Genomic DNA, 13,591 nt, shown 5'->3' on the forward strand with positions numbered 1-13,591 from the left:
TAGCCAGGGACCTGCCTTTCTCTACCCAGCACTTCCCTTTCCACCTTCCCTATCATTTAAAGGGACCACACTGTTCCCTTCTCAGCACTCATATATCAAAACCTCCATATTCTCTTTTTTTATTGGATATAGTTTATTTTATTTTATTTGATTTTATTATACTTTAAGTTCTAGGGTACATGTGCACAACGTGCAGGTTTGTTACATATGTGTACATGTGCCATGTTGGTGTGCTGCACCCCTTAACTCAACATTTACATTAGGAAACCTCCAAATTCTCTTTATGAGACAGACATAACTGGGCTGCGTGTCAGGAGGTCCCTCGTGTTGGGCCCGAGGGCACCTATGTTCTGCGGGCTGGCTGGAGTGCTGGAGGTGAGCCAGGGCAGGTGTAAACTCTGCACCTCATTGTTCCCTGGTGCCACCAGACATTGCTCAGGCCACCGGCACCATGAAGATCTGGACTTCGGAGCACGTCTTTGACCACTCATGGGAAACTGTTACAACAGCTGTGATGTAGAAATACCCAGACCCTATGAACCGAGGTGTGGCTGGAGTTAATGTGTTGGACAGACATATAGATCCCTCTGGAAAGTTGCACAGCCACAGACTTCTCAGCACAGAGTGGGGACTGCTGTCCATTGCGAAGTCTTTATTGGTGCAGCAAGAACCAAAACATATGTGCAAGAACATTCTGTTGATCCTGTAGAGAAAGCAATGGAACTTAAATCTACTAATATTTCATTTACAAATGTGGTTTCAGTAGATGAGAGACATGTAAAAACTATATCCTCAGGACCCAGAAGGAACTATTTTGACTCAAGAAGCCATAATCACCGTGAAAGCGGTTAGCCTCAGCAGTTACCTTGAAGGACTGATGGCAAGTACAATATCCTCAAGTGCCAATAAAGGTGAAGAAGCAGTGGAATGGGTAATGCACATTAAATGCTGAGATTGGGCTGAGGGCGGTGACTCACGCCTGTAATCCCAGCACGTTGGAAGGCCAAGGCAGGCAGATAACCTTAGGTCAGGAGTTTGAGACCAGCCTAGCCAACATGGTGAAACCGTCTCCACCAGAAAATACAAAAATTAGCTGGACACGGTGTTGGGCACCTGTAATCCCAGCTACTCAGGAGGCTGAGGCAGGAGAGTGGCTTGAATCTGAGAGGCAGAGCCTGCAGTAAGCTGAGATCGTGCCATTGCACTCCAGCCTGGGTGACAAAAGTGAAACTCCGTCTCAAAAAAAAAAAAAAAAAGCAGAGATTGAAGAATTGACAGCCTCAGCAGGAGGAAACAATGGCAGCAGCAGCAGCATTTGCAGAGGCGGGATCATGAAAGCTGGTAGACAACATCGGGTACCCCAGGTCTCTCCAAGCCGACTATATATTTATTTGTCATTTTAAAATTACAACTATATTTTAGGTAGTTTTTTTTTTGATAAACTGATATAAGACTATGTGACTTTTGACGAAAACAGAAAGTCTTCTAAATAGAAGGGATCATCTGAAATTAATGTTGTTTGAAATTACTATCTGATTTTGAGGGTACCATTATTTATGTGAAAAATTAACAAGAAGTCCTTGGAAATTGGTATTGATATTAAATCTCCTTAAGGTAGTATTTTAAAGCTTTTCATACACTGGAACTCCGGCTGCCTTTGGACCAACTCCAGAACAGAGCAGAGTTACTTTCTATAGATGCCCATTACCCTGCTGCTGTACACTTCAACAGCTTGCACAAGGGAACTCACTCAAAAGGAGAAATTGTGTAGTTTTAAACTATATTTTGTGCAAAATAACTTGCTCTGCTATAAACCACCATTAAAAACCAGTGTTTTGATTTGGTACTTAAATATTTTCGGAGTGAAAATTATCACTAAAGTAACACATGACTCCAACAAAAGTATGCTTTTGTGTTTTGTTTTGTTTCGTTTTGAAACAATGTTTTGCTCTGTCACCCAAGTTGGAATGCAGTGGAGCAATCTCAGCTCACTGCAACCTCCCCATCCCGGGTTCAAGCGATTCTTGTGCCTCAGCCTCCCAAGTAGCTGGGAGTACAGGCACGCACCACCACTCCTGGCTAATTCTTGTATTTTCAGTAGAGACGAAGTTTCACCATGTCGGCCAGGCTTGTTTCGAACTCCTGGCCTCAGGTAATCTGTCCACCTCGGCCTCCCAAAGTGCTAGGATTACACGCATGAGCCATTGCTCCAAGTCAAAAGTATGGTTTCATTATATTAAAGAGTACTGTAGGCCGGGTGCGGTGGCTCACGCCTGTAATTCCAGCACTTTGGGAGGCCGAGACGGGCGGATCACGAGGTCAGGAGATCCAGACCATCCCGGCTAATATGGTGAAACCCCGTCTCCACCAAAAATACAAAAAAAAAATTAGCCGGGCATGGTAGCAGACGCCTGTAGTCCCAGCTACTCGGGAGGCTGAGGCAGGAGAATGGCGTGAATGTGGGAGGCGGAGCTTGCAGTGAGCAGAGATCCCGCCACTGCACTCCAGCCTGGGCAACAGAGAGAGACTCCGTCTCAAAAAAAAAAAAAAAAAAAAATACTGTATTGATTTGCCAAAGTTTGTAACTTCGTAAAGATATTATCTTCCTTGGATTTGTACTTTGTGATTTAGTATCATGGACTAGTTATGGACTAGTTATGTTAACTGAAAAAATAGTCATTACCTGAGTTTTGCAGCACTCTAACTTAAACAGAACAGCTGTTCACATCTTTTAGCACTTAACATTTGCCTAACTTAAAAATTGCCATGTGTCAAAATCATGGTTTATAATTGCTAAGGCCTGCTATGTCAGGTCATTTGAATATAATTACTTTTTGAAGCAATTGTGACCACAAAACATCTTTTTTATATCATTTGAAATTACTCAAATAATGTCTTGTTCTGAAGCATAAACCCCAGGTACTTATTGTTTTTAATAATATGGTGCCACTGCAGAGTTTGGGGGCAGTGGAGAAGAATGAGTATAATGACGAGGGGAGGGTTGGCCTGAAACTAACCACTAAGTGAATTGTACTGCAGCTTTTATTTATGGGAACCCCTTGTTTGGGATCTCAGAGGGAAGCTGCAAACTGAAAAAAATCCAGTAAATATACATTGTTTAATATTTCATAGCAGGTAATAATCAACCACTAAATAACAGCGTTAACATTTGCAATTGTTGCATACAAAGTATTTTTGCTAGAAGATGATTAGCTCTCACTTTTATTTTACAGTGCTTAATGTGATGAACTTCTAGTCATGTTTACTATCAAAGAGACCAGTTAATATATGTACATAAACCACAGAAACAGTATGATGAACTATTTTTAAATTATCATTTTTCTACTTAAAATATGTTTAGCTTAAGACTTATTAGGACATTTATAAAAGCAGGTTAAATTTAATAAGGTTTCTGTTTTGTTTTTTTTTTGTAACTGGAGATAGTTTTTACCAGTGAAATAACATTTCAGGTAAATAAAACTTTGCTCAATATTGATATTTGATAAAAAGTTACCTTGTATAATTTCTGCAAATTACCCTTGTTCTGAAAAAGGTGTAATGCCCTAATGATAAAAGATTTTTAAACAAATCCTTATCTTTTGGTTTTTTAAACTCTGCTCTAATGATACAATTTTATAAATTTTCATTTTCCAGTGCAGTTAGTTACCGTTTTAAAAAAAAATAGCTGGCAATTCATAGCTTTTACATGTTAAATATAAATGAACAGCAAGCAAATGAATTTAAGAGGACTAAACTGGAATAAAGTGTTCATAAATAAAAATCTTGGACTATTTAATATTAAAATTGAAATGTGAATTAAGAAAAACTTGTGTTAACAAAAACTTTCTTTTTTAAAAAAAGAAACAAGTAAAACTAAAGATCAAATCCACTTATAAATGTCAATCCTGAATAAAATATTGGAGAATATAATCCATAAAAATATTAAAGTAATATTACGGCCAAGTAAGATTTTGTTCAGGACGGCAAAAATGGTTTAGGAAATCTTTTTTTTTTTTTTTTTTGATGGGGGGATGGTCTTTTTTGCCCAGGCTGGAGAGCAACGGCATAGTCTTGGCTCACTGCAACCTCCACTTCTGGGTTCAAGTGACTCTCCTGCCTCAGCCTCCCAAGTAGGTGGGATTACAGGCGTTGTGCCTCCACTCTCAGCTAATTTTGTTATTCTTAGTAGAGACGGGGTTTCACCATGTCGGCCAGGTCAAACTCCTGACCTCAGGTGATCTGCCCATCTCAGCCTCCCAAAGTGCTGGGATTACAGGCGTGAGCCACCACGCCCGGCCCTAGGAAATCTTTTAATATAATTCATCGAATTAATAGTTTTTAGAAGATAAACTATTGATCCTGTCTATAAATGCTGAAAAGCATTTGGCAAAAGTCAACAACCATTATTGACTTAAAAGAAAACAAAACTCAGAATGATAGGAAAAGACAGATCCTTAAAATGTTGAGATATAGCTTTTTCAGTTTTTTGCCCCAAAACTGAGATCATTACCTTCAATGTCAGAAACATGACAGGGATACCCACTATCATCATTTCATACTGTGCAGGAGGTACCAGTCAATGCAATTAGCAAAAAGGAAAAAAATCGGAAGTATGAAATTGGAAAGAAAGAGGTAATGCTATTACTATTTTTTAATCGATACAAAATATTTTACATATTTACGGGATACACATGAGTACTTGTTACATGCACAGAATGTGTAATGATTAAGTCAGGGTGTTTGGGGTATCTATCACCCTGAGGATCGTTTCTATATGTTGGTAAAATTTCAAGTCCTCTTTTCTACCTACTTTGAAAAATACTATGCAATGTTGCTAACTATAGTCACCCTACTCTGCTGTTGAATATCAGGGCTTATTTGTTCTATCTAACTGTATGTTTATACCCACTAATCAACCTCTCTTTATTCTTCCTCCCACCCAAACACTCTTACCAGCCTCCAGTATCTATCATTCTGTTCTCTATCTCCATGAGGCCAATTATTTTTTAATTCTCATGTATGAGTGAGGACATATGGCATCTGTCTTTCTGTGCCTGACTTATTTCACTTAACATAATCTCCAGTTCCATCCATGTTGCTGCAAATGACATGATTTCATTATTTTTTATGACTGAATAGTATCCATTGTGTATGTATACCATATTTTCTGAATCCATTTATATACCAATGGAGCTATTTAATATTTTCAGATAACATGAAGACCTAGGTGAATCAACTGCAGAACTATTACAAACAATAAAATAATTCATCAAGGTAGAAGGGCATAAAATTAATATAAAGAAACCAATGCATATCAGATACAGAAACCACAATCACCTAGAAGCTATAATGGAAGAAAATCCCCCAATATTACAATATTTTTAAAAAGTAATTAACAATTAATGATAATATTTATATGACAGAAAGCTTAAAACATTTTAATTTGAGTCCCAGAAGGGCAGGAGAGTGAGAATGAGGAATAAACATATGAGGAGATAATGACTGAGAATGCAGTCATGTACCACATAAAAATGTTTCAGTAAACAACAGACCACAAATACAATGGTGGTCCGAAAAGATTATAATACCATATTCTTACTGTACCTTTTCTATGTTTAGATACACAAATACCTACCATTGTGTTACAGTTGCTTACAGTATTCAGTGCAGTAACATGCCACACAGGTTTGTAGCCGGCAGCAATAGGCTATACCATATAGCCTAGGTGTGCAGTAGGTTATACCATCTAGTTTTGTATAAGTATGCTCTATGCTGTTCACACAATGACAATGTTTTCTAAGGTTGTGTTTCTCAGAATGTATCCCCATCATTCATTGTTTCATGAATGTATTCCAAAACTGATGAAAGGCATCAATCCACAGATTTGAGAAGCCCTATGAATCCAAAGCAGAATAGTTACACTGGAGATACAATGTAAACCAATCAATGTGAAATCTGGGTTTATTGGGAATGGTGAGTCCCTATGGGACCTTGAGGCATTGGAGGAAGAGCAGTTGGTACATTTGATTATCCTTGTAACTCACCTCTCAGACTTCTCTGGTCCCAGGTGACAGATTTCTGGTGTGGTTGGGTCTGTGAGTTTCTTTACACTAGTGTTCACTGAGGTATGGCTAGCGAACTTCTGGTTTGTTCTTTCAGCTGGGTTAAAACGCTGTGGTTCTCATTGTGATCTCAGCCTACTTTGGGTCTCACTGATCCTGTAAGTTCTAATTCTCCGTCATGGTCCTCACTAAAAAAACCTATCCTGTGGCTTCTGTGGTACAGTTATTATCCTCTGGCTACAGAAGCCTTTAGAAATCTTCTTGCTCTCACTTCAGTTGTCTTTAATCTAGTGGTTAAAGGCATAGACTTCATAACTGGATTGACTTTGTGTTCAAATCCTCATTTCATATTACAGCAGTGTGGTCATGGACAAGATAGTTATTAACCTCTCTGTGCCTCAGTCTCCACAATTTAAAAAGCGTAAAAAGGACCTATGTCATGGGGCTGTTGAAAAGATGCAATAAGACTATTTTTGAAAAGTACTTAGACTTGTTCCTGGCACATAGCACTCAATAAATGTTAATTATTGTTGTTTATTGAGGTTCAGGAAGGACCAATAAATAACACTCCATTTCCTCACATGAGTACTCATGTAATTAAGAAATATATAGAGAGTAAAGTAGATGGAGATCAAAATTCACCTTTCCTTATACATTGATAATGCATTATTGTAGAATGTGATTTATATCTCTGGGCAAGTGTCTTCTTTACACTGAACCCCAGAAGTAGGTGGATTTACTCAATCACAGGTGGCAATGAACTGGGGCAAATCTATCCCTGTGAAATGTATAGTAAGGGAACCTGAGCACATGCTTCTGTGATCAGATCTCTTCTTTCTCTAATCTGTTACAGCAATAATTGCCTATATAGTTAATTTGGCAATCGATCATGTCCAGCCTAATGCCACCATAGTAGAGGTGATCAGATGCTGTCAGAGCTCTACTCATATCCCATTAGCACACTTCGCCATTTCCAAACACACAGATCACACTGACGTGAGCTTCCACTCTCTAGAGCAAGCACCCACATCTCTCTGTTGTAAGGCTGCTATAACCCACTTTTCCTGCTAGTGCAGACAGCAGGAAGTGCCTGGAAATTTATTTCATATAAGTAGCCACCACACCCCCAACCCAGGGTGCCTCATCTTAGGGGCTGATGGACAGGAGGAATAATTACCCCAGCTCCCTGGCCCCTGACCAGAACGTGGTCTCCAAACACTGAAAGACTGAACTGAAGTTACCCTTTATGGGATTTCCCTTCCTAGCACCACTTTCCTACTCCCCAGATCACTTTCACACAAATCCTCATCTGGGGATCCCAACTTAAGTCAGGAAACAAATCTATTATTGTCTAGTGGTATTTATATATATTTTTTACTTTCAATTGTTTTCCTATGTTGAATTGTTGTAAAGGTTTCTTTGGGGGATATGAGCAGACCCCCGACAGAGTGCAGTGCTTGTGTTTCTTCATACTCTCCAGCGTATAGTTGTGCAAACAGTAGGGACTAGGCTTTTTTTTAAAAAAAAAAATTGCTTTCTCGATGGATTCTTTTTTTAAACTGACATCAGAGAAACTCAAAACTATGTGAAAAAGCAAGGCATTTGGAGAATATACATACATGTCATGCAAAGGGTGCTATAGACAGCCATATAATTTTGAGGTTATCTTCTGAATACGAAAATATGTTACACAAATTTATAAAGATCACAGAGAATATTTAGGTTGATATGAATATTGTATAAAATTATTATTTGGGATTGAATAGCTCTGTACATGCTCTTAGAGACATTTTAATGTTGAAGTTGCTTTTAAGAATTATTAACTAGTGAATAATTAAAATGTTGTCAGAATGGATTCAAGGCCAATTAGTTTGGTTGCAGATAAAAAGTCCTAAGAAATACATGACTGCCAACAATGGCAATTAATATGGTTTTATTTGCATGCTAAAACAATCCAAAATGTACATTTTCTACAATACAGTAATTTAGCTTTCATGCCCAGACTGGAATTGTGATACTTACAATAAATGAATCCAGTAATGGAGATGCAGGAAAATAATAGCATAGTGATAATATTTGACATTTGCATATGCTTTATTACTTTTCAGATAAATTTTGCAGCTCTTTTACCCTGATAGCTGGACCTAAAACCTATTTTTACCTTTATACAGGCTATAGTTTTCTTCGCTTTGAATATTGACTTATGAATTTCAAACCACTAATTTGACGCTTTTATATCAAATTAACTGTTTATTTGGTCAAACCAATTCACTTGACCTGCCATCCTGGTGACAAGTAGATATTTCCCGAATCAGTGTCCATCAATCCGTGCCTTGCTTCAGCCATGCCTAGCCCCTGCATCTCTGACAGTCAGGTCCAGAAGATGTATCTGTGCTGGTACAAGTCTCACCCTACACATTCTGTGAAGCACCGAGGGCAGGGCCTGACACTGTGTTGAATAGGTTTGTGTCTTTCCCAATGCCTACTATTTGTGTCCTTTTGCTTCTAGATCTGCTATACTCCTACTTTTCTGGATGATTTTCCCAACTTGAGTCCTGCCATGCTCCTCTCAGTTCCGTTCACCAATGATAGTGATGAATTCCATTCATGCCTTATAGTGGGAGCACACCATCTGCATAATATTCAGCTATTTTCTAGGGTTAAATTTACCCCCTGAAAATATATTTGATTAAATACATATAGAGACTTTTCCAACTGATAATATTGTTAGTAGTAGTAATAACCATAATTTTCATTATTACACTCAGGCTCAGTCCTTGTACTTAAAACAAACAAAAAAAAACTATAGCCAAATAGTGTACAGTGAGACATTTAATAAAACTTGGAGTTATATTTTGATTATTAAATTACTCCAAAGCTCACAAGGGATTTTTAAGTCTCTTTGGCCACCAAGCAAGTTGTGAGTAAATATATAGAAAAAAAATGGAAATAAATCTAGAAAGCTTTACATTATTTTGGCCAGGTGCAGTGGCTCACGCCTGTAATCCCAGCAATTTGGGAGGCTGAGGCAGGCAGATCACAAGGTCAGGAGTTTGAGATCAGTCTGGCCAACATGGTGAAACCCCATCTACAAAAAATTAGCCAGGTGTGGTGGCGGGCGCCTGTAATCCCAGCTACATGGGAGGCTGAGGCAGGAGAATTGCTTGAATCCGGGAAGTGGAGGTTGCAGTGAGCCGAGATCATGCCATTGCACTCCAGCCTGGGTGACAGAGTGAGAGACTCCGTCTCAAAAAAAAAAAAAGAAAGAAAGAAAGAAAGAGGCCGGGTGCGGTGGCTCAAGCCTGTAATCCCAGCACTTTGGGAGGCCGAGACGGGCGGATCACGAGGTCAGGAGATCGAGACCATCCTGGCTAACATGGTGAAACCCCGTCTCTACTAAAAAATACAAAAAACTAGCCGGGCGACGTGGCAGGCGCCTGTAGTCCCAGCTGCTTGGGAGGCTGAGGCAGGAGAATGGCGTGAACCCAGGAGGCGGAGCTTGCAGTGAGCTGAGATCCGGCCACTGCACTCCAGCCTGGGTGAGAGAGTGAGACTCCGTCACTCCGTCTCAAAAAAAAAAAAAAAAAGAAAAAAAAAAAATACCCTGATGCCCAAGGAAACATATTCATTTTGCTGAAATTAATAGGTTGTTTTAATTTTTAATTTATACAATAGCATGTACATAACCTTTTATTGTCTACTCAATTTTACTGCTGGACATTTACTCAGTTAATGAGTCTTTAAATAAGATACTGACTATCATAAACTCTTGGAAAGACTCATTCTGTGGTGAGCTGAGGGAGTAAAAATTTGTTTTCCTTTTTTCTGTGAAGGTAGAGGGGCTGCCAACTCTTCTTCCTAGCATGTTTTAATCATTTTATTTTTTACTTTTTAATTGTAATGGGTACATAGTAGGTATCTATGTTTATGGGATACCTGAGATATTTTGATACAGACCTACAGTGTATAATAATCACATCAAGAAATTTTCTCCTTTTTTTTTTTTTTTTTTTTTTTTTTTTTTGGCAGGAGCACATCAAGGTCCTTATTTGGAACTCAGGCTGTGACATTAAAAAAAGGTAAATGGGGTTTCCATCACCTCAAGAATTAATCATTTCTTTGTGTTGCAAACATTCCAATTGTACTCCCTTGGTTACTCTAAAATGTCCAACAAATTATTGCTGACTGTGGTCACTCTGTTGTGCTATCAAATACTAGATCTTACTCATTGTATTGAACTCTATTTTTGTACCCATTAACTACCCCATTTCCCATTTCCCATCTTCACTACCCTTCCCAGCCTCTGGTAGCCATCATTCTACTATCTCCATGAGTTCCATTGTTCTAATTTCAGCTCCCACAAATGAGTGACAACATGCGAAATTTGTCTTTCTGTGCCTGATCATTTTTGGGAGCTACAAGAAAGCATCTTGGCCAACTAGGTGTCTGCACAGATTTCCATCTGGAAAGGGAAGCTCTTTCTCAGAGGCAAGTGAAGGTTTTATTTCAGAGCCGAAAGCTCAAGGTGAAGGTGCTCGGGAAATTTTTCTTCTTCTTCTATTTTTTCTTTTTTTTTTTTTTGGCAGGGGCACGTCAAGGTCATTATTTGGGACACAGGCTGTGACACTAAAAATATATATATATATATATATTCCTTCAGCAGCAATCTATTACCTTCTTTGCCCATAGGACACCTGTGCTGTTGCCCAAGTACATGTGAAAATAACCAGTCAGCCTCACAATTTATACCTTGCCCCATTTGTAACAACTATGAAGTCTCGTTGGATTCATCTTTTGGTTTGTGTCCCATTTTAACAAATCACGCAGAAGGCTGCCAAAGATAATAATCTCTCATGAGGAAACAAATATTTCATCCCAGTACTTTCTTCTCAAGCTGAAACTGGATCATTGCAACTTGGTGTAATGTCCTTTCTTAACTCAGCCTCTGAAATTTACCCCATATAGGAATAGAAAAAGATTCTTAACTGTTATTTTCATGTTGGTATAGAGTTCTGCTCAGCAGCACTTAGTTCTTTTGCTCCTTTTGAAGCATCATGACTGCCTTGTCTGTGCCTTGATGGATGTCAGCACTCTCAGGTCAGGTCTAGACAGGGCAAACTACCCAAAGGAAATTCAGTATTTAGTCTTCTGTGTGGATGACTCTGTACCTGGTCACCTGATGGACTATGTGATAGTTTATTCCAATATTTTTGTTGAGATAGACAAAAAAAAAAAAAAAAACTGTTAGTTATCTCACAATCTTTCAGATATGTCAGGAAGTTGTTTCTACATGTCTTCAGCCACCATTGAAGAAAAAGAAATTTCAAATGCTATTAGAGCAAACGGGCTATGTCGGAACATTACCCCTTTACTCCACTTAGATGCACAATCCTAAATAATAATAACTTCTTTCATAATGGAGTACTTACTCTGGTGCCAGACATGAATTAACTCAGTGCTTTCACATGAATTCGGTGAACCTTTATGATGCCCTATGAGGTAGGTACTATTTTTTTTTTTTTGAAACGGGGTCTCGCTCTGTTGCCCAGGCTAGAGTGCAGTGGTGTGATCTCGGCTCACTGCAACCTCTGCCTCCCGAGTTCAAGTGATTATCCTGCCTTAGCCTCCTGAGTAGATGGGACTACAGGTGCACGCCACCATGCCCAGCTGATTTTTGTATTTTTGTTAGAGACGGGGTTTCACCATATTGGCCAGGCTGGTCTCGAACTCCTGACCTTGTGATCTGCCCGCCTGGGCCTCCCAAAGTGTTCGGATTACAGGTGTCAGCCACTGCGCCCAGCTGGTAGGTACTATTTTTATCCCTACTTTATAGATGAGGAAACCGAGACATACAGAAGTCAGGTAATTTATCCAAAATGACACAACTGCTAAGTGGCAGAGTCAGAATTAGAACCACTAGTGGTACCACTTGCTGGTAGACACTCATTACAACAGCCAAAAGTAAAGTGATCATCAATACAAGCACCTAATATTTTTTGGATCTCTACATGCTCTGGTAAAGTAAAGTTACATGGTCTAGCAGAGGTGTGAGAAAAATTTAATGAATGTTACAAGACATGCTCTTAGCTTTGTCTGCTTCAAGCAATAGGAGTGAGCATAAATGACGCCTAGGTGAAGATCCTACAGAAGTCAGACTTTCCCTCTTAAAGCTATGACTTCTCCTCTAGAATGAAAAGTTGTGATAATAGGAGTCCTGGAAGGTAGGCCACAACTTCACATTCTGGATGCTGAGTCATTTGTCTTTTCTATGCTGAGCAGTAGAGAAATACTAGGTGGCCTACCTTCTAGGACTCCTGCTATCAGAACTATCCATTCTAGAGGAGAAGCCAGAGCTTTTAAGAGGGAAAGTCTGACTTCTGTAGGATCATCACATAGGTGTCACTTAATGCTCACTCCTATTGCTTGAAGCAGAGAAAGTTAAAAGCATGTGTTGTATAGGCATGGGCAAAGATTTCATGATGAAAACGTCAAAAGTAATTGCAACAAAGCAAAGATTGACGAATGGAATCTAATTAAACTGAAGAGCTTCTACATAGCAAAAGAAACTATCATCAGACCGAACAGATAACCTATAGAGTGAGAGAAAATGTTTCCAATCTATCCATCTCACAAAGGTCTAATACCCAGATGCTGCAAGAAACTTAAACAAATTTACAAGAAAAAAAACCCTATTAAAAATTGTGTAAAGGACATGAACAGACACTTCTCAAAAGAAGACATATATGTGGCCAACAAACATATGAAAAAAAGCTCAACATCACTGGTCATTAGAGAAATGCAAATCAAAACCACAATGAGATACCATCTCATGCCAGTCAGAATGGCATTATTAAAAAGTCAAGAAACAACAGATGCTGGCGAGACTGCGGAGAAATAGGAACGCGTTTACACTGTTGGTGGAAATGTAAATTAGTTCAGCCATTGTGAAAGACAGTTTGGCCATTCCTCAAAGACCTAGAGCCAAAAATACCATTTGACACAGCAATTCCATTACTGGGTATAGACCCAAAGGAATAGAAATCATTCTATTATAAGGACGCATGCATGCGTATGTTCATTGCAGCACTATTCACAATAGCAAAGAGAGGGAATCAACCCAAATGGCCATCAATGTTAGACTAGATAAAAAAAACATGTGGTACATATACACCACGGAGTACTATGTAGCCATAAAAAGGAATGAGATCATGCCTTTGCAGGGACATGGTAGGAGCTGGAAACCATTATCCTCAGCAAACTAATGCAGGAACAGAAAACCAAACCCACATGCTCTCACCTGTAAGAGGGAGCTGAACAACGTGAACACATAGACACATGGAGGAGAACAAGGCCCTGGAGTCTGCTGGGGGTCAGGGAGAGGGAGAGCATCAGGATCAATAGCTAATGCATGCTGGGCTTAATACTTGAGTAATGGGTTGATAGGTACAGCAAACCACCATGGCACATGTTTACCTGTGTAACAAACCTGCCCATCCTGCACATGTACCCAGAAACTTAAAATGAATTTT

The 13,591-nt window shown here is 39.1% G+C and overlaps 1 pseudogene; it reads left to right on the forward strand.

The window, feature by feature from the left end:
- The first annotated feature begins 451 nt into the window (after positions 1-451).
- On the forward strand, positions 452-1,403 carry LOC105502843 (annotated as a pseudogene).
- Positions 1,404-13,591: the final 12,188 nt, after the last annotated feature.

This window comes from Colobus angolensis, unplaced genomic scaffold (genome assembly GCF_000951035.1).
Source record: "Colobus angolensis palliatus isolate OR3802 unplaced genomic scaffold, Cang.pa_1.0 Scaffold81, whole genome shotgun sequence".
Classification (NCBI taxonomy): domain Eukaryota; kingdom Metazoa; phylum Chordata; class Mammalia; order Primates; family Cercopithecidae; genus Colobus; species Colobus angolensis.